The sequence below is a fragment of the Canis lupus genome, chromosome 15 (genome assembly GCF_011100685.1).
Source record: "Canis lupus familiaris isolate Mischka breed German Shepherd chromosome 15, alternate assembly UU_Cfam_GSD_1.0, whole genome shotgun sequence".
Classification (NCBI taxonomy): Eukaryota; Metazoa; Chordata; class Mammalia; order Carnivora; family Canidae; genus Canis; species Canis lupus.
Window position 1 is genome coordinate 23381494 of NC_049236.1, and position 23321 is coordinate 23404814.

Here is a 23321-nt window from a genome sequence, read left to right on the forward strand (position 1 = left end):
CAGCATAGAATCTGCTTGTCCCTCTCTCTCTGCTCCTCCCTGCTGCTCCCGCTCTCTCTTTCTCTCTCTAAAATAAATAAAATCTTTAAAAAAGTTTCTTAAATTAATATTCCACAAAGCTAGGATAACAATTATCTTTTCCTTGCCATGTTGGGATTTATGTTACCATTCATGATATGTATTCCTAATTCACAAATATAGAAGATAAAATGATATTCAGGGGCAGGGACAAGTAAAGTAAGAGATTTTTAGAACTAGTAACACAGAGCAGCAGATCAGCTATGGATTCATGTTAACATTTAAATGAAGTAAGAAGAATAGGGGACGCCTGGGTGGCTCAGTGGTTTAGCGTCTGCCTTTGGCTCAGGGCATAATCCCGGGGTCCTGGAATCGAGTCCTGCATCAGGCTCGTCTCTGCCTCTCTCTATGTCTCTCATGAATAAATAAATAAAATCTTTTTAAAAAAAGAAAAAGAATAGAAGTAAAACTGGACTCAGAATGATACTGTACAAAGAACTTTTTTTTTTTTGACTAATGGACCTAAGTTTCAGCTTTACAGTGTTAATTGGGGGACTACAAGGTCCTGGTTGAACCATTTCACCACTTTGATCCTCTGTTTGGCCCTCTGAAAACTGGGTAAAGAATATTTACTTAGTATGGTTTTTACTTGAAATAATACTTTCAAGACACCTGGCACTTAATGAGTACTCCTTAAATAGCAGGTATTATTATTAATTACGATTTTAGGCACAGCTATGAAAATTATCAGTGAGAATTTTTACCTTACCTTTACCTTTCCTACTGCCTTAGAACGTAGTAGGAAAAATGTTTTCATTCTAAATTGTCAAGGATGGGATTATAAAAATCTGTATATCAAAGGCAAAATAAATTGCTTCAACATAAATAAACTTGAGTATAGAGAACGACTCTTAAAAATACAGTTTGAAAAAAAATACAGTTTGAAGAAGATATTTAGAAAAAACTAGCAAGGTTAACTACGTTACACTTTATGCCCATTTTAAAGATTTAAATAATAAAGTTGCAAAAAATCAATTGTATAATGTGTAGAGGTAAAGGTCCAGTTGGAACTGTGCTGGGGTATTTTTTTTAGAGTAGCCCATTAGCTATTTCAGTTAAACATAAAATAGAAAATTATAATCAAAGATTTTTTCCCCTCTCTATTAATCTTATTTTCTACACTTAAGTACAAAGTATTAAAGTGAATTCAGAATGTGATTCATGCATCCATTTAACAGTTCTTTGAGTATCTCAGACTGATCTCTTCCCGACATTTCTTAGCTGGCTCACCATTTCTCAAGTACATTTGGTTGAATCTCCGTTAATGCGGACTTATCTTTCCCAAGTGACATGTTCAGAAGGAAAAAGACAAAGTGGCCTGGATTAGAAAGGTAGGGGCTGAATCTGCCATTCAGCCTTATACTTCACTAAATAACTGGGGTATACAATTTTGGTGAGAAATCTGAATGGGATCGGAATAGTTTTCCAGGAAAAAGGAGTCCAGGAGCCTGGGATTTGTTAACGCAAATCCTCTAAGTCACCAGTATAGCTGCTTAACATGTTTCCACGTTATTTCCTTGAGAGGGCATCACTTTGTTTTGTAGAGATAGATCTTCCACAAATTAATTCTACTTATTTGATCTTGTAGCCCATTTACGAGCAAGATTCTCCCATACTCGGTTTTTCTTGTTAATAATCTCTCTCAAATCTGATCCCTTCGCTCGATCTGAGCTCATTATCTCTTGCTCAAGGCTCTGCATGTCTTCACTGGGTCTCCCACCACCAAATACTACTGACTTTGGTTATCATTGTCAAGGACCTACCTGACTACGTCGTCACCGTGCTTTTGGCTATCTACAACTTGTAAAGATTGCAAAGTCAAACATGCCTACAGGAGTCAAACTTGCAACGATAACGCAGAACCCAGCCTTTTCTCTGATTTCATTGTCCTTTTTGTTTTCCTCCACCCTCACTGTTCCCCAAACACATCATGCCTTCCCAGCTACCCAGGCCTTTGCGTATGCAAATTGCTCTGTTCCAATGCCCTTTCACCTGGAGACTCTTGTTTTTCCCTGTTTAATGTAATGGTAAAAGACCTCATTTTCATTTTTTCTGTTCCCTGTTCCTGGCCACCTTCCAAGCCGAGAAATTCTTCCCTCTTGGGTTTTGGTCCATTTGAATTTGTCTGGGGTTATTTTGGTGATCTTTCCCAGGGAAAGGATGTTTAGAGGGCAATCATTAGCAAACGATTAGAAGGTTGTCATCAATCGATGAAAGCAAAAATGAATTTAAGTTCCTAAAGTAAATAAAAATTTAAGAATAATTATCTTTAACATTCAATTTTGAATCGTGAATTAAAGAGTGGAGGATGCGAGAGGCCGCACTATGTATAGGTAATGCACAGGTTCTGCAGACATCACGTATTTATGGAATGTGCTCGGTCAGTTACTTGATTTCACTGGGGTTCAATTTTCTCAAGTGAATAATAAACCTTAAAGCTGTAACTAACTTCTAGGTCTGTTAAGAGGATTAAATAAGACCAGAACAGTTTGCAGCATGTAGTAAGTTTACTAAAAATTAGCTACTATTATTATTATTATTAACATTCAATGTTTCCTAAATTATTTGACTTGGATCTTTTGGGAAGAATCTTCTAGGACTAGTAGTCCATGAATATATTTTACAGAGAGTTGATAGAAGACTGTAGTTCTCAACCAGGGAAGTTTTTGCATCCTAGGAGACGTTTATTTGTCAATGTCTGGAGACTTTTTGGGTTGCTACAAATGGGAAAGTGGATGGTGCTATTGACATCTACTATTAGAAGACTGAGATGCTGCTAAATATCCTACAATGCTCACAGTAGCTCTCCATAACAAAGAATCATCTTCCAAAACGTCAATGGTCTTGAGATTGAAAAACCCGGAAGAAAGAAGTTATGCTATATCATTTCTTCTTATACATAGTAATTAGTAGGCCATAAAAAGACACTTGCATAGCACTGGGTAAAGGATCTTGTAAATAAATAAAAAAGTCTTGTTCAACAAATTTTCTTTTGGAGTAAATAATAATTCTGGTGAGCATCTAATGAGAACTTGCTCTAAGCCAAGTGCAATCCTAAGCATTTTATATCAGTGATTTCATTCGGTGCTCACAATTTATGATTCAGGCACTCTACACAGAAGGAAACAGCCCACAGAGATGATAACATGCCTATGACCACACAGGGAATGGCAGATTTGGTACAGGGAGTCATATCTAATTGCCTCCAAAATCTTCCTTTTTTCAACCACATGAGGCTTTTGTACTAAGACAGCATCAGACTGCTATTATTTTGCCAGCACTGGGGAAACAAAAACTTGGAGAGGTCACCAGTATTTATTTATATTTTGAATAAAACTATGTAGGTTTAATATGATGCCCACCATTATACAAGTGCACTTGTACATTTTCTGAATAAATGGACTGCAACCCCCTCACCTTAATTGAATTGATCTGTATTTGTAAATTTTCGATAGCTTGGAATAAGTTCCAAATATTCAAAATGCTGTTGAATCTGTGAGATTTACTCAAGGTAAGTCAATTACTGATACAAAAATGTAAGCTAAAACCCTATACAAGAGTTTCTATAAATTATCCGACTTTCAGTAATAATTAAGCCCATCTTACCCGATGGAATGTGTTGTAGAAATGCTGTAGCTGACGTTGTCCAGAAATTTGGAGACTGAATTGATTCTGGAAACTCTAAGCCCCACAGTTCCCTATTGAAGCTCATGCATGCATTTTCTGTTTTCCCTTTAAGAATTCTCTCAGGGCATCTGGCAAAATATTTTAGCTTTCTATAACAACCTCCTTATAAATTTCTACAAATATCTGTACAATTGTCTTTGAAAAGTAAGATAGGTAGGGATACATTTTGTCCCTAGAAAACGATGAGCTTAAGTAACTTTCGTAAGGCAACTTAGCTAATGGAAATAGAATCAATATCTCCCAGTTTTGACTTGCCTCTCTAACTAAACCATGTCAGCTAGTGTTTAAAAACCAACTGATCAGACTCTGTTGTGCTTTATAGGAGAAAAGACTAACAATAATATTTGATTTATTTTCTTTGAATCTTAGTATATTATAATCATAAAAGACAATTAAAAGTGCTATTTCACTTTCATTTGGAGTGATGAATTTGTTGGTTTCCAAACTGTATTAAACATTTGCAGCTAACAACCATGTAAGAGTTATTCTAGTCAGTGTGTTAGGCACCTGGGCCAAATATGAAGGATGAAAAAAATTAATAGCTCCTTCTAAAACTCTGAATGAATGTAAGCTTTCATTTAGAAGGGCTATTTTTATTTTTTTATTTTATTTTTTTAAAATATTTCATTTACTTAGTTATTCATGAGAGACACACAGAGAGAGAGAGAGAGAGAGAGAAAGAGAGAGAGGCAGAGGAAGCAGGCTCCACGCAGGGAGCTTGATGTGGGACTCGATCCTGGGACCCCAGGATCATGCCCTGAGCTGAAGGTAGATGCTCAACCGCTGAGCCACCCAGGCATCCTTAGAAGGGCTTTTTAAATTTTTTTTTTCAAATAAATCATTTACTTTTATTTTTCTTTACACTAACAAGTAAATAGACTACTTTTTCTGGAAATTTTATCACAGAGAGAATAGCAAGCACAAATGAAGTAAAAGTTTCTCTTTTACTACAATTTATTTACCAAGTTTACAACAGAATTCCCATTTAGATATGTTAAGCTGAATAGCTAAAATTCTAACATGATTAGAATTTTTGCTTTTGAGCTTACATTTATATACAGATTATGTGGACGATACCAAAATATAAGCTTTACATTGAACCATTCTTCTTGGTCTTGAAAACTCTGATTGGTACAGAGAGGTGGGTAAGGGCTGACAAATCTCTATCAAGAGTTTCCTATCTTGGATCTTGGATCTCTTTTCTATGTGACTTTAAGTGACCTACTATCTATGCGTCTACATAAAACCCTATCTTCAAGAGGCAGTCAAAGAGGGTAAAATATGTGGCTTCATAAACCATAGCCTATTATTCTTATTAAAGTCTTATAGTAATAGCTACTATATTTCTGTTATGACTGTTATGTGCATGCCTAGGATCCAATTGAAACTATGCCTTTAGACATTAGCTGCTTGGCCAGTGTGGAAAACACCCTGAATTCAAAATTAGATTTTGATTGTTCTGTTTTCTGCCCTTATAGTTTTACTGTCTTTTGTATTTTGGTATTATTTTAAAATGGTTGTGTGAGGCAGATACTGGGTAGGCTCACCATACCTAAGCTCCCATTTTCAACCTCTTCCTCCCAACACATATGGACCCAGTTCTGTCCAATAAGATTTTTTTTTAAGATTTATTTATTCATGAGAGACACACACAGAGAGAGGCAGAGACACAGGCAGAGGGAGAAGCAGACTCCTCGCAGGGAGCCCGATGTGGGACTTGATCCCGGGACTCCAGGATCACGGCCTGAACCAAAGGCAGATGCTCAACTGCTGAGCCATCCAGGCACCCCTGACTAATAAGAATTTAATTTTAAGTAGGTGACAGGCTTCTGGGAAAGTGTTGTTCTCTTGGTACAATGCTTTCCTTTTTTCTTCTCTACTTCTTGTCCTGATTGTGAATATAATCAGGTGTAGTACCAACCTTCAACTGCAAGAGAAAGGCCATTGAAAGGTATAGATACCACCTCTGATTACATGGAGCTCCTAAAACACTGTAAGCAGCTGCCTTTATCTCTCAACTTGTAACAAAGAGAAATAGTCTTATTTAAGCCACTGAAGTTGGATTTTCTGATACTTTCTGCCAGGAGAACTCCTGATTGCTATGTTATTTGAGTAAATATTATACAGAACTGTGCTATGTTTAGAGTCTGTTTCTTTGCGTCCCCACTAATTCCAGAGCTATATAATTTATTCATTAAAAATTAATGCAAATTTGTTAACACCAGGGTTTAGAAACTGAGAGAGCATAGATTAAGATGTGGTTAAGAAAAGCAGACACTAACTCTTAGGAAAATTTAGCTAAGAAAATGAAAAAACAATTGGGAGAAAATGTTTGCAAAACACATATCTGAAAAAGGCTTCATATCCAGAATATATAAAGAACTTTCAAAAGTCAATAGTAAGAAAACCATCCAGTTAAATATTGGATCAATTATTTGAATAGACATGTCACCAAGGTAAAAATGAAAAGATACTCATCATCAAAGATACTCAATATCATTACTCATTAGGAAAATTCAAATTAAAACCATAATTAGATACATCTACACTCTTTTAACATGTCCAGATTTTTAAAAAAATTGACAACACCGAGTGTGGGCAAGAATGTTGAACAATCAGAACTCTTGTACGTTGCTGACAGAAATGCCAAATGGCACAGCCACGTGGGAAAACAGGATAACAGTTTTCTATAAAGTTAAACCTACACTTATCTTAAGATTCTCTTATCTACTTCCAGCTATTTGTCCAAGATAAACAAAAACATATATCCATACAAAAATGGTATGTAAATACTTATAGCAGCTCTATTCATAATCATCCCAAACCAGAAACAATTCAAACAGCCTTCAGCTGTGAATGAATAACTATTTTTTTAAAAAAAGACTTATTTATTTATTCATGAAAGAGAGAGAGAGAGAGAGGCAGAGACATAGGCAGAGGGAGAAGCAGGCTCCCTGCTAGGATCCTGATGCGGGACTCGATCCCAAGACCCGGGGATCACGACCTGAGCCAAAGGCAAATGCTCAACCACTGAGCCACCCAGGTGCCCCTGAATGAATAATTAAATGGAAGTACATCTATACAATGGAATACTGTTTTGCAATAAAAAGGAACAAATTACGCATACACACACCAATGTGGGTGAATCTCAAATGGGTATTGCTTAAGTGAAAGAAGACAGATTCCATGATTATTTCATTTATATGACACACTGGAAAAGGCAAAAGAAATAGGAACAGAAAATAGATCAAAGGTTGCCAGAAGCTAGGGGTGGGGAGAAATTGACTACTGGGCACAAAGAAAATCTGGGGGTGTGGGAACTCCTATATCTTGAAAATGGTGATGATCACATGATTGCAATGTGCCCATTAAAACGCTTAGAATTGTGCACTGAAAAGAGGAAATATTATTACTCTATATAAATTATACTTCCATAAACCCACATTTTAAAAAAAAACAGAAAATATTTTGAGCTGAAAATATTCTGAAACTTCGTAATGATTTTGGAAATTAAAAACAAGGGCTTTGAAATACAAAGACCTACATCTACTTAAACTTTCTGATACAATAAAAAGATAACATTAGTTCCCAGGCCTTAAAGTTTATAAATGTGGAAAACAACATATACTTTAATGGATGGTAACATTTCTTTCAAGCATAAGATGCTCCAGAGATTTTGCAGACCTCATTATGAACAGGCTGGCTCCTAAAATGTCAATAGAATTACAATTAGGATTAAATACACTCCTCTTTATCAGTGACTGGAAGAAAGAAATAAACCTTTCAGCAACATTGTGAAAAATTAAAATTACATTAGACCAAGGTACCTCAAGAGGGAAAAAAAGTGGAAAGACAAATGATCAGAATTATTAGAGGAAATTAATGAGAAACAAAATCCAAATGTGAAAATGATATGGTACAAATCCCACATTATAGTGTTCATTAGGGCTTGTTAAATGCATAGTTTTTATTTAAAAAGCAAGTAGGAATGTGTATTTTGAAAATAAGAAAAAGCCAATAAAAGTGCTAAGACTGACACTTGTATCTGTATTTATATAGTTTTTAGTGGTTTTCTTGATTTTTCAGATTTGGAAACTCCGGTAAGAGTGGAATAAAAGAAAAGTTATTTGATGTGGTATCTGACTTAAAAATATTTAAATATTCTTACAACGTTAAAAGTAAAGATTGATCACTTTCTGTATCCTTTTATAATTATACGCCATTTGGATAGTTGGACATTTATAATATTAAGTCACAATATATTTATCATAATGTACTAAAAACATGGAAAGTTTACTGAAAGTTTACTGAAATTTGCTCAGATTTTAGGCAGGGAGGGTATCTAAAGTGAATTTGTGGGGGTACCTGGGTGGCTCAGTTGGTTGAGCATCTGCCTTTGGTTCATATCATGACCCCAGGGTCCTGGGACTGAGCCCTGCAATGGGCTCTCTGATCAGCAGGGAGTAAGCTACTCCCTCTCACTGTTCCTCTGTGTTTTTGTCGTGCACTCTCTCTGTCTCAAACAAATAAAATCTTTAAAAAAAATGAATTTGTAGCTCTAAATTTAACTGCATGTAGTGGAGTGGAGTCCATGCATACAAAATTCAAATGCCCTGATGTGAATGGGTATACTATACTTCATATGGGTAAAATAAAATAGATATAGAGCTTAAGTCACTGAAAACATAATCTGCTTATTTTAAGAGGTTTTGTAGAAATAATCCTAGGTCAACTGAAAATTGGTTCATTTATTAAGGAAGAAAGTTCAAAGATAACTAATTTTTGCCTTGAGTTTTTCTTCCATTTTAGAAAAATGGCAACCATAAATAAATGCTATATATTTAAAACTATAGCTATCTATGTATGTATCATATATAGTTTCCATATGCTTTTGTAGCTGTGAAACATTTTGTTTAAAATTGCCGTGTTAGGATTCCTACAAACTAAGGAATTTAAGATATGAAACAATGTCTAAAACCAACAACCTCTTTTTTTTTTTCAAAAATAAAAGAAAATATTGCATACTGGTTACAAGTCATGTCTGCTACAATTAGACCATCAAAGCTCAAACCCTGTGAAAAGTCCAAGAAGGATAAAATTTCCAGAGTAATGTCTTTTTCTACAGCTTTCTATGGCCATCAACTTTGATGAAAATATGCCACCCACTGGACAAGAAAAATACTGACAGGTATCAGGAAGCAAAGGACAGTACATCTCTATTACATTGAAATGATTTGCAAAAGAGGATTCAGTCATTAAGGCAGACATTTGATGGCATTACTGCTATAATCAATATGGCGACTGACGCAGCTTCCAGAAATGGTCCTTGAAGAAGAAGCATTCCTCCTTATTCGGTGGCAACTGTGCCATTGCAAAATACTCTTTATGTTCTCAAAACAGGAAGGGCACCATAAATGGACTCTGCAGTGTTTAGTCATAAAAGGACACAAAATACCTTTTTGGGGGGCAGTATGCCTCATAACTTCATTACTGTTTTTTTAATCCATGCTGATGCAGTATATAGAAAATACCTTTGACAAGAGAGCGCTTCCTTTTAGCGTTGAAGATAAAACCTCAGTTAACGCTGGCCAGTACAACTATTGTTTTCAAGACATAAACCAGCCTTACTACAGAGCCTCCTATTTCACTTGTAACCTGACAAGATATATCTGACAACTAAGTCCTCAACGGGATGGCATTACCTATAGTTAAAAACAAAAACAAATACTGAATTTGAAGACTGAAAACAAATACATTTGGGACTAAAATCTTCTGCACCCTCCCTCCATTAGCCTCCACATACCTGTTCAACTTTTTGTCCCAATACCCCCAGGGAAGGAGGACCTCTTGCTCATGTGACTGGTCAGCAGCCAGGAAGGAACTGGATTAGACTATGGTTTTACTAGTGGTACTGATAGTGTTTCTAAAAGCTTAGCAGTCAGGAGACACACCTTCATCCCTTTCTGTATGCATGTCACAAGAAATCAGGCAGGAGTTGGATCCACTGGCTAGGAAAGTGTCTTAACAGCATCGAAACTTAGTTCTATCTCTCACAATCCACCTTTGTATTTCCAAGCTCAACTACATGACTCAGACTTTCTGCTGCAATGTGATACATGCCATTTATGACTTTCTTCAAAGGACACTAAGTAGACTACCGTAGTAGAAGAGCTGAATTGAAAGGGTCCATAATTTGTGACCAATCCTGTGTCTTAGAGAATTTATGTGAAAATAGTATTACTACACTGAAGGAAAATATAGCCTCAAATTGCAGTGATCTCCCATACTTAGAGTTAGATGAAGATGAAAAATATTTTGGACAAAATGATGCCTTTAAATACCTACCCATCTGTCCAGCCAAGTTACAATGGAACTAGGAAGTTTTTCTGAAATGCTGTTTATAGGTTAATTCTAATGAGAAGAACACATTAAGAAAGTTCTCTAGCACTCTACCTCCTAACTGATGTGGGAGGGATGAGAGGACCTTTCAGGAGGGTATTCTGGGATCACTTAACAAGGATTAAACATCCCCTCATGCATAACAGTAAATGGCACATCTTTCACTTTGGTTTTGGTTTTGTAGAGACTCAGTAGGAAAGCATCAAAACTATTGGTATGTTACATAACACAGTCCTCAAATCTCTAACAATTTTGAAATTTCCAGAGGTTATTTACAGCACTTATTTTAAATGAATTCAAATGACTATCCTTCTGCTTAATTTTCCAGAGACAAGCAAATACTTTGTTCACATTTATAGTTTTGCAACTAATTATTCTGTTATATAAAAGTACAATAATTAGTTGTGAAGCTATAAAACTGAAGAATGGCTATAATTTTTTTTAAAAAACTGTGTCATTAACTATTAATTTCTCTACTCATTTTTATGATTGGTTTATATTTCCTAGTAGGTTCTTTACACATATAACTTTCATAAGTAAGACAAATTAAATGCTTTGTACAAATCATTTAATAACTGCAGGGGAAAAGTGAGATCATAAATAACAGCATTTCCACAGGGTCCACATGGCAGGTGGCCAAGCCACCAGGGAGAAATCTCTTTCCTTATGGTTGTCTAAAAAAGAATTCCCTTAAGGCAGCTGTTCCCATCCTGTCCTTGTTACACAGCCAGAGTCCTCTGCGACAGGAAATGCCTGAGCAAAATGTTGGGAAGATGTCATATCCAATTAGTATAACACCATTCAAGGGGACTGGATTATCTCTATTTGCTTATTTGGAGTAAAATTCAAATGAGTTTTGGAGCTTAAACATTTGTCTCCTTTTACTGATTGGATTAAGATGATGTGAAAGCTCAATGAAAGATCCCAAAACACTAGAAAATTGCTCACTGGGAGCAATTTTAAAATTTAAAATTTACCAATGTACTTAAAAATTTGCAAGTGTTGTAAAATTCATTTCTACTTCTTAAAATAGGTCTTTATGTGGTAAATGAACCAATCGCTTTGGGTTAATTTGGTGTATACTGTTACTGTCACAGGAGCCATATGAGCTAATAAGTAAACACTAAAGAAAAAATTTAGCTCAGTTGTTAAAAACCAATCTGATTATTCAGTTGATTGAATTAAAATTATTATAGCTAATAATAGGTTTCCTGAGGTAACAGTAAAAATATAGGACGCCCAATTAAACTGGAATTTCAGACAGTAGAGTTTTAGTTTAAACGTGTCCTACCCAATATTTGGGATATCATAAAAAGACTGTGGTAGAAAAAGAGACTATTATAGCTTGGCACACAAGAAATATTAGATATAATTCAGAGCAAAATAGTGAATACCATTCAGGGGTAGACTGAATGGAACCTGGTGTTGGTAGGCTCTGGGTGAGAAAAGATGGAAAGAGGTGCAGTTTGGAGGTGTGGGAAGGGATGCAGGATAATGTGTTTGACTTCGGATGATATTGTTTGAGTTGTCTTGTGATCTCTGAGAGATGCTCAGTAGATAGCTGGCTATGTAGATCTGAAGATCAGAGGAGGAATATAGACTGTAAGATCTAATTTGTGAGCTATCTACTTAGTTGGCAGATGAAGCCCTTTGTGTATATGTTATCCTCTTGGAGAAATTTAGAGTGAGGAGATGAGGGGGTCTTGAGGGGCTCTAACATCTACTTAATTTATATGCTAAGTCTTAGTCTTATATTTAACCGATGGAGCCAAGGCATCTTTTTTGAACTTAAATAACTCATTATATGACTTTTCCAATGAAATATATTCCAGAGAAAAAGAATACAAAGAAATACATTTTTTTGAAAGTGAGTGAACAGGAAAAGTAATTTATATACATTATAGAAAATTTCTATAATATAGAATTGTACAAGCAAAAAATTAAAATAATTTATAATTCCATATTAGGATTCAACAACTGCTAACATTTGGGGGGATTTATTTCTAGTCTGTTTTATTTGTTCAATTTTAAAAATCAATCTCAACTCAGTCACTATATACTTTTTATAATCTGATGTTTTACTTAAAATATTGGTCATGTGTTAAATATGTGGAATATAATGTGGAAGAGCCACATTATTTCAATGGTGCCATCATATTAAATATTATAATGTCTATATTTATAAAAAAGATGATAGAAAAAGGCACTTTCTATCCTCTGTATAGATCTTATCATCTGTCCATGTGAAAGAGTATATCAATTATCATTTTTCCTATAGTTTATATACTTGATACTTATTCATTCCTACCTTTTCTCTCTTATATTCAGACAGACTCAAAAAAATACAGGCTCATTTACTTGTAACTAGAAGTCTGTTAAAAATGGAAGAAATGGGATAGGGTCGATAGAAAAGAAAAATGGACTATAATTATTTCCTGATCAATTACAGTATGTTCACTGCCAAATATACATTAGTCTTGCCCTGATTTTCTTTAAATCTTAAGCATAAAAATATAGCATATAAAATTAAACTCAGCATTTTACCGATTAGATTATAGTCCACTCATTAAAACACAAAAGCAGATTATATACATGCTCATTACTCATCAGAATCCTAGCGACAAAACCATGTTAGGTACTAAGTGCGTCCTGATTTTCGTAAGAAAGTGCGAATTAAAAAAAATCCTACTGGGGATCCCTGGGTGGCGCAGCGGTTTAGCGCCTGCCTTTGGCCCAGGGCGCGATCCTGGAGACCCAGGATCGAGTCCCACGTCAGGCTCCCGGTGCATGGAGCCTGCTTCTCCCTCTGCCTGTGTCTCTGCCTCTCTCTCTCTCTCTCTCTCTCTGTGACTATCATAAATAAATAAAAATTTTTAAAAAATAAAAATAAAAAAAAATCCTATTGGAGATCAGAGGAACTGTAGAACAGATCAACAAAACCAGGAGTTGGTTCTTTGAAAGAATTAATAAAATAGATAAACCATTAGCCTTATTAAAAAGAAAAAAGACTCAAATTAATAAAATCATGAGTGAAAAGAGGAGAGATCACATCCAATACCAAGGAAATACAAATGATTTTAAAAACGTATTATGAGCAGCTATATGCCAACAAATTAGGCAATCTAGAAGAAATGGAAGCATTTCTGGAAAACCACAAACTACCAAAACTGGAGCAGGAAGAAATAGAAAACCTGAACAGGCCAATAACCTGCAAGGAAATTGAAGCAGTCACCAAAAACCTCCCAAGTCACAAAAGTTCAGGGCCAGATGGCTTCTGAGGGGAATTCTATCAAATGTTTAAAGAAGAAATAATACCTATTCTACTAAAGCTGTCCCACAGGATAGAAAGGGACGGAATACTTCCAAACTTGTTTTATGAGGCGAGCATCACCTTGATTCTAAAACCACACAAAGACCCCACCAAAAAGGAGAATTATAGACCAATATCCCTGATGAACACAGATACAAAAATTCTCAGTAAGATATTAGCCAATAGGATCCAATAGTACATTAGGAAGATTATTCACCATGACCAAGTGGGATTTATCCCCAGGATGCAATGTTGGTTCGACACTCATAAAACAATCAACATGATAGATCATATCAACAAGAGAAAAAACAAGAACCATATGATCCTCTCAACAGATGCGGAGAAAGCATTTGACAAAATACAGCATCCATTCCTGATCAAAACTCTTGAGGGTGTAGGGATAGGGGGAACATTCCTCAGCATCTTAAAAGCCATCTATGAAAAGCAAGTATCATTTTTAATAGGGAAAAACTGAGAGCCTTTCCCCTAAGATCAGGAACACGACAGGGATGTTCACTCACCACTGCTATTCAACATAGTACTAGAAGTCCTAGCCTCAGCAATCAGGAAACAAAAAGAAATAAAAGGCATTCAAATTGGCACAGAAAAAGTCAAACTCTCCCTTTTTGCAGATGACATGATACTGTACATAGAAAACCCAAAAGACTCCACCCCAAGATTGCTAGAACTCATACAGCAATTCGGCAGTGTGGCAGGATACAAAATCAATGCCCAGAAATCAGTGGCATTTCTATACAGTAACAATGAGACTGAAGAAAGAGAGATTAAGGAATTAATCCCATTTACAACTGCACCCAAAAGCATAAGATACCTAGGAATAAACCTAACCAAAGAGGTAAAAGATCTATACTCTAAAAACTACAGAACACTTCTGAAAGAAATTGAGGGAGACACAAAGAGATGGAAAAATAGTCCATGCTCATGGATTGAAAGAATAAATATTGTGAAAATGCGTATGCTACCCAGGGCAATTTACACATTTAATGCAATACCAAATACCATGGACTTTCTTCAGAGAGTTGGAACAAATAATCTTAAGATTTGTGTGGAATCAGAAAAGACCACAAATAGCCAGGGGAATATTGAAAAAGAAAACCAATGCTGGGGGCATCACAATGCCGCATTTCAAGTAGTACTACAAAGCTGTGGTCATCAAGACAGTGTGGTACTGGCACAGAAACAGACACATAGGTCAATGGAACAGAATAGAGAACCCAGAAATGGGCCCTCAACTCTATGGCCAACTAATATTCGACAAAGGAGAAAAGACTATCCACTGGAGAAAGGACAGTCTCTTCAATAAGAAAATTGGACAGCCACTTGCAGAAGAATGAAACTAGACCACTCTCTTACACCAAACACAAAGATAAACTCAAAATGGATGAAAGATCTAAATGTGAGACAAGAATCAATCAACATCTTAGAGGAGAACACAGGCAACACCTTTTTTGAACTTGGCCACAGTAACTTCTTCCAAGATACATCTATGAAGGCACGGGAAACAAAAGCAAAAATGAATTATTGGGACTTAATCAAGATAAAAAGCTTCTGCACAACAAAAGAAACAGTCAACAAAACTAAAAGACAACCTACAGAATGGGAGAAGATATCTGCAAATGACATATCAGATAAAAGGCTCGTATCCAAGATCTAAAAAGAACTTACTAAACTCAACACCCACGAAACAAACAATCCAATCATAAAATGGGCAAAAGACATGAAGAGAAATTTCACCAAAGAAGACATACACATGGCCAACAAGCACAGGAGAAAATGCTCCGCATCACTTGCTGTCAGGGAAATACAAATCCAAACCACAATGAGATCCCACTTCACACCAGTGAGAATGGGGAAAATTAACAAGACAAGAAAGAACAAATGTTGGAGAGGATGCGGAGAAAGGGGAACCCTCTTGCACTGTTGGTGGGAATGTGAACTGGTGCAGCCACTCTGGAAAACTGTGGAGGCTCCTCAGAGTTAAAAACAGACCTGCCCTACGACCCAGCAATTGCACTGCTGGGGATTTACCCCAAAGATACAGATGCAGTGAAACGCCAGGACACCTGCACCCCAATGTTTATATCAGCGTGTTCCACAATAGCCAAACTGTGGTCGGAGCCATGATGTCCTTCGACAGATGATGGATAAAGAAGATGTGGTCTATATATACAATGGAATATTACTCAGCCATTAGGAACAATGAATACCTACCATTTGTTTCGATGTGGATGGAACTGGAGGGTATTATGCTGAGTGAAGTAAGTCAATCGGAGAAGGACAATCATCACATGGTTTCACTCATATGAAGAATATAAGAAATAGTGAAAAGGATTATAAGGGAAAGGAGGGAAAATGAGTGGAAAACATCAGAGAGGGTGACAAAATATTAGAGACTCCTAACTCTGGGAAATGGACAAAGGGCAGTGGAACAGGAGGCGGTTGGGGGGATGGTGTAACTGGTTGATGGGCACGGAGGGGGGCACTTGATGGGACGAGCACTGGGTGTTATACTATATGTTGGCAAACTGAACTTCAATAAAAAAAAATCAAAAAAAGAAAAAACCCTTTTCGTGACACACATATGATTTTTAAATCATAAAAGTTTGTCACTAATTCTAAAAAGAAATTGAGATCAGATTGTGTGACTTATTTTTATAATCTACTAATTACTTTTGTTTTGTTTTCTTTTTTCTATTTGTTTACTTGAAAGTTTTATGATGTTAAAACTAGGTTACACACAGTTCAATAAAAAAGAGAAGATATTAACAAATTATTTCTAGTAATTCCCTATCTGTACCTCCCGCCAAATTTAAATGGTATACAGAAATGTTTTCTTATACTTCCTACAAGAAGCAATTCTTGTTATAGATAAAATTTCCCATAACAAGTAAGAAAATTTCTAAAGCAGGTATTTCTGAAATTAGGTTATTACCAAAAAAGATTGTTTAATGAATGAAGTTTAGGAACAGGAGACATTATAGACACATGTTGAAAAATGAACAAAAAAGAGTTTTTGTGTGTTTTAATATGAAATTATTGCATAATCATTGATTTTCCAAATGTTCCATGGCCCCTCCTAATATTCAGAGAACAGCTTTAAAGTGTGTGTACTAGTTCACCATTTAAAGACTTTTAGATAGGAGTTGTACAGTCCTTGAAATAAATCTTCAAAGTAGAGAAGTAGATTTGATTCTTTTCCAAAAAAGTTATCAGAGGGCAGATGTCATAACTGTCGAAGCTCTGACCAAGTCCTTCAGTTTACACTCACCTTACAGTGAGGCACATTTTGGTGATCTCTGTGAATCTTATAAAAATAGTTTCATCATAATTTCTAAGTATATTGGAAAATGATAAATCATAAATCTTTATATTACAATTATATACTTATATATATTAATCGCATTCCTAGGCCTGATCTCAACTCTTGAATGATTACTTTGAAAACAAGCACTACAAGTGATTCGTCACTTGCAGTAGTTGTGGTCTCTAAAGTCTCTGGCAGGTGTGAATTAGCCAATACTGAGCCATTGTTCCTAGGGAAACATAGGGTTAGGTTCCTACAAGCCTCTGATCACAACAGTCCCATCATCCATCAATTTATTAACCTGTGTTATGTGTGTTTTTGTTGAAAGACACTTTATGCAATAAAACCTTTTGATCATTAACATTGAACTCAAGGCCAATAGCACTAGGACTTATGCCTGAATGAAGTTAATCCAGTAAGAGCTTTCCCCTGTAAGGCACAGCACAGCCTTCTCACACATAGGAACACTGGCCACCATTTGAGCACTATGCTTGGGGGCCAATCCAAGAGCAACATCACCAACAAAAAATACAAAAATGAGATAAACATGACACTAAATAGATTACAAAAATAATACTTGTTTATAGCAAAGAAACTGAAACAAGAAGGTGGAGCACCAAAAAAAAAAAAAAAAAGAAGGTGGAGCACCGCCTGGTTTATATTCAGCCAGGAACATGCGGGTGCTCACTGCGTAACTCACATTTTTCACAACTCTGTGCATATTAGAGGATGACCACAAAATAAGTTTTAGCAAATAAGTGAATTCACAAATACAGCATCCCCAAGTAATGAAGATTAATTCTATGAGGATAATTGATTTAAGAAGCTACGAAACGAACAATATCAGAACAGGCTTGCCTTCCCTGACGCTGTCCCAGCTCCCCATTACCAAAATACCAGGCTACACTCTGCATGGACAGGAGTTTTCCATTTCCTCTTCTCTGATGTGCTCTATTAAATTCAACTTCTGTTCAAGGCACCAGGCTTGGCTCTGTTCAATTAATCTCATAAAGTGCATAAAACAATCACTAAGTTCTAATTTGTCATCAAAGACAACCCCTAGCTCCCAAACATGTGCAGGTTTGATAAAAAGAGAGGGAGGAAATGAAGGGGATTTTAAAACTGCTGGCTTAAGGCAGACTTCCGTTAGAGTTCTGTTTGAAGCTCACTCATTCAAGGGCTAAATAGACACAGAAATGATTTTGTTCTCCATTTTCGTGTTAGATTAAAAAGGTAATTGAAGTTGAGCAAGTAGAGAAACATGATTAAACATACTTTGTTTATGAAGGTAGACCCTAAAAATGTTCTAAGGTTGGTCATACAAAAGGACAGTTGATGTGTCTGCTCAAAGATAAGAGAAAGAGAGAACAAAATCACTTATCCATGGCTGCACACAAACTTAACCAAGTTTCTACTAATGACAGCATTTGGCTTGAATTACTCAGACTGTTCAGGTCCCTTCCATTTCTATTCTGATGAGTTGTTTACTTATATGTCTTATGACCATGATGGCTCATTCATGAAAGGAGAGAAAGGAGGCTCAAAATAACCCCTCTGGTGGTAAATAAGTTTTGAATGAGAATGTTTTGATGTAGCCAATCAGATGTGGCATTTTGACATAGTTCTCTTAACACAGACAAGTAAATATAAATGCTATCTTGTTTAATGACCAAGCAATGGGTACACCAGATATCTCTGGTCTTTACTCCATTCTGTATCCCATCTACTTGTATGAGTCAGCCTTGCAGTGATGCTTAGGAATAAGCTATCGTGACTTTCAGGGCGTGCATACTTTTTCAAGATCTTGATTTCAATTCTTTTGGATAAATACTCAGAAGTGTGATGACTGGATTATATGGTAGTTCTATTTCTAACTTTTTGAGGAACCTGAATACTCTTTTCCATAACAACTGCACCATCTTGCTTTCCCACCAACCATGCATTAGGGCTCTAATTTCTCCACATCCTAACCAACATGTGTTGTCCTTTGTTTAAGCTAAGTGAAATAAACTAGTCACAGGAAGACAAATACTACATGATTCCACTTATGTGAGGGCTGTAAAACAATCAAATTAACAGCATCAAAGAGTGGCATAATGGTTGCTGGAGGCTGGGGGAATGGAGAAACGGGGATTACCAAACAATGGGCATAAAGTTTCAATTAAGCAAGAGAAGTTCTAGAGTTCCATTGTACAACATTGTACCCATGGTCAACAATACTGCATTGTGCACTTAACAATTTGTTAAGAGGATATATCTCATGTTAAGTGTTCCTACAACAATAAATAACATTTTAAAAAATGAATAGTGTGAGGACATCTTTTGTGCATATCAACTTGAGATCCTTTTTTAAAAGCTAACTGACTAAAGGCTTGGTTTTTGGAGCATATTAAAATGTTCCTTTGAGGAAAGAGCAGTAGCAAACGTTCACTTAACCCCAAAATACAACTAGAGTTTAGTTTTCTGAAAAATGTCAGCTGCATTTTTGCAAAATTTCACATTTTTTTCAATGTTAAAAGATTTGTTCAATTATATATCAGCTAGACCTACAAAAGGGTTTGCTAAAGATTATTTACACAGATCTTTCATTAGTTTTATCGCTATAAATCTCAAAAGGCAAAGTTACATTCCTAAGTTTAAGGACATAACATTGATAGCAACTATATTTCTTCCTTTCTTGAAACCAGATCAGCTCACCTGGACCTAACGTTCAAGACGACATGGAAAATCAATTTTAAGAGTCAATTCACAAGGCTTGAGACCTCTGCTCTAATTACACCTACACTGCTTTAAATGCCTCCACTCCACTTGGAATCTGCACAAGATTTTGTAAAAGTTGGTTCCATCTCAGGGCCAGAAAAAAAAGTGAAAGAGAAGAATTACTTCATTGCTGCGACAGAAAACAGCACAAATGATGTCGAGAAAATAATGGACTGTTTACATTGGCCATCTTAGGATGAAGGCATTTGAATTTTCTTGCTTTCAAAAATGATTGTTTTTATTTGCCAGGAAGTAGGCATGTGTTTTCATTAGGGATATTGTTGGAAGATCCCTACAAAGAAAAACATCTGCATCATTATCACTACTGTCAGAAAAATTCTCTGGCAGGCAAAGCAGCAAATGCCACTTGTCTCAAGCAGCAGAGATGCTAACTCATTACATAGCCCAGACCTGAAAATGAACTAAACTTCATTTAACTTTTGGAAGTGATATGCCAGGTTTAATTATAGAATGTAAGAAGAAAGACACCAAAACATTTTTTATGTGAAAATATTTCATAAGACATTTTCTCTCTTGAAGAAAAAGTAGGTCAGTTTTATCAACATGGAAGATGATGTGAATCTGAATGCATTATTAACCTGTCCTTAGGCATGACAAAAATCTGCCTTTGTATTTCCATATCCTTCAAATTAAAACCTATATATATATATATATATATATATATATATATATATATATATATAAAACTAAGTTTCAAAAGGGAGGAGAAAAGCTCAGAAAGTTTAATCAGGTTGAAGTGCCTACCCTCAATCAGGTAAATGCTCTCAATTCAGATTGATGCAACCAACTTTCTCTCAGCTACTGATTATTCCTGTCACATTGCTCATTCATTTTTATTGAAGATAATTGTCAGCATAACTCAACATTAAAGGAAAACAACTTTAGGATCTCATGCACTTTTTAAAAAGATTTTATTTATTTATTTGGGGGAGAGAGAGAGAGGGCATTGGCGGGGGTGGGGGGAAGGAGGGGTAGAGGCAGAGAAACAAGCAGACTCTCCACTGTGCAGGGAGCCTGACTCAGGGTTCATCCCAGGACCTTGAGATCATGACCTGAGCTGAAGTTGGGTGCTTAACCAACTGAGCCACCCAGGCACCTCTCATCCCTGCTTCTAAATCTATAGTGTCGTCTTCATGTTCTTGCTGCCTATGTAAATGAAGTTTTTAAAAGTCTTTTATTTAAAGAAAAAGATAAGGTACTCATTTTTCTTATCTGCTGAGGAAATGACATCTCTGTATTGTGAAGTTAAAGAAATTCAACGCTGATAAGACCAATGAAAGGCACTGCTCATTTACCTGCCAATTTGCTACACTTATTTTTTAAACTGAGTGGCCTGTCCCACTATCTAATGAGACTAGAGATACCTCCTTATATGGTACCTATTCGGTTTGCATGATCTTCCTCAAAGACAAGTAGGAAACCAAGGCCCCGGTCCAATAACTGAGCAGTGGAGAAGAATGGGATCGATGATAGCTAGCAGAGATCAAGAACATTTTCACAAAAATGGAAAGTTTTTTTCTGGAAGCCATCATGTTAGATTATGATGTAGTGTGATTGCAAACAAGGTTAAAATTTAGGGTACCAAAAATATCCTCCCTTGGACGGGGTGGGCAATGGGAAGGCGGTGACCCTGAGATTCTCAGCAAGATCCTGAGTCCCAGCAGAGTGTTTTAAAAGTGCAGGAAGACACAGAGGCTGCTGCCCTTTGGCTCTTAGATAAGGAAACAGCTGATGGGTTATTGCTCTGTAATCTCTACCCTGAAGAAGTAGAAGACAGGAAGTTCCCCTCCTCAAAATAAGAAAAAGTATAGCCTTCTGGGGAGTAGAAAATGTTACTTCCTGTTTGAGTCCTAGAATTATTACCTTGACTTAGGTGAGCTGCTAGATTTGTTGCCTGTATCTCCCCATGTGGTGTGTAAGTCACCATGGACCACTTCTTAGACAGTTTCCTAAATTCCTAAATTCTAACAATTATGGACTACACAACAAGATACAATATTAGAGGGACTTAATCTAGGATTCACCAGGAGTTAAAAAATGATGTGTGTGTGTGTGTGAGAGTGTGTGTGGTGTTTATGCATGTGGTTAGGGAAATCTGTAACAGCTGACAAGGATAATGAATCTTCCTTTTTGAAATTATATATAACAGAAGCCAATATTTGTTTCTGTTATGTGGACATTCTTCAAAGGCCAAATCTAATAAAGATGGAAGGATTCTCTCACTTTTAATTATTTTACATAAATTAAACTTCAGGTTATTAAATAGATAAGAAGCTTTATCAAGGGAAATAATCAGTAGGACTACTCTATCAAGAGTAGTAGGTACTTGATTACATTTGAATATGGTTCAATTAAAGTGCTAAGTAACTGACTTAGAGTTCCTTTTGAAAACTATCAAAGCATTTTTGACTCTTGATTATACCCTCCTTAATATTGTTTCTGTTTTCTCAGTGTAGCTACTCATACAAATATTTTTAGTTTCTTTTTTCCTTTTTTTTTTAGTTCGAAATCTGTCATTTCAGTTAGGAAGCACTTGGATGGAAATAACAAAAGATATACTTCAAAATGGCTCAAACCAGATGGTTTCCAAATGTTTCTACATAATGGAATCACCTGGAGATACTTGAAATATATGGGTATCTGGCTCCCACCCAACATTCAGAGGATACTGCAGTAGGGTGGGGGCTGGGCATTGGGATTTTTAAATGTTCTCTGGATGATTCTCATGTACAGCCAGTAGTTGGGGAAATACTGCCTCAAAGGCTGAGAAAAGCTAGCAATAAGAAATTTCAAGATAAGAGGGAATCTAGAGAATTAGTTCAGGGACTTAACCTTTTCATCAAGGACCCAGGCTCTTACTCCTCTGGAATGCTTCAAATGTCAGTTTTGTCTTTGGAGGCTTATTCTTGCAGCCCTCAAAAGGACATCAGAGTTCCAAAAATCACATCCAGACAGGATAGTATCCAGTAAAAAAGAGGTATTTATCTGTTTCTATGTCTCTTTTTAAGAGCTGTGATATATCCCTCAGAAACTTTGTCATTGGATTTCCACTCATGCCACGTTAGCTGCATCAGGGTCACTTCTCAACCGTTGGCTAAACCAACCATTCACAGTGGCACCCACTTTACTTTTAAGCCAATTCGATGGACTCTCCTAACTGAGGGAGTAAAATCACCCTTCCTTAAATTATTCTGGGGGAGGGATGAAGAGGTAGGAGGTGTAAGCACCTAAATAAAATCATATTTCTGGCAGCTGGAGAGAAGCAAGGGAAGCTGTTTAGTAGGAAACACGGTGTGTCTGCTCTATTCCTCTCTTCCATATCCTACCCCATCACCTGGATAGGTTTCCTCTTATGTAAGACTTCTACCCATCTTTCTTTCTACTTTTATTTGATCCATAAAAATGAGAAATCATGAAGATAGCAGGGCTCAGAGGAATATCAACTGAAGACAATTCCATTCTCAAACCATGCTTCCTTAGTGGTATGGTCTTATTATAGTAAATTCCCATTCTTTTCGATTTGCATTTTGTTAGCATTTGTAAGCCATCCCCTGCAGACCCAGAAATGTATATATATAAAAAAAAATGTCTGCTGCACGTGTCTTATATCGCCAATTTAACATATTAGTAGAATTCCAATTTTCATTTAAGTATACATCAGATATAGAGACCACACAAAAACACTTATCCCAGATGTGTTACTACACTGAAAGCAGAGCAAAGGAAAAGCTGGGAGCAGCT

At 36.2% G+C, this 23321-nt stretch overlaps 1 protein-coding gene across 1 annotated transcript in view; it reads right to left on the reverse strand.

Annotated features, from left to right (window-relative positions):
- Positions 1 to 23321, reverse strand: part of LIN7A (lin-7 homolog A, crumbs cell polarity complex component) — a 124100-nt gene that overhangs the window by 38153 nt on the left and 62626 nt on the right. The window lies entirely within an intron of this gene.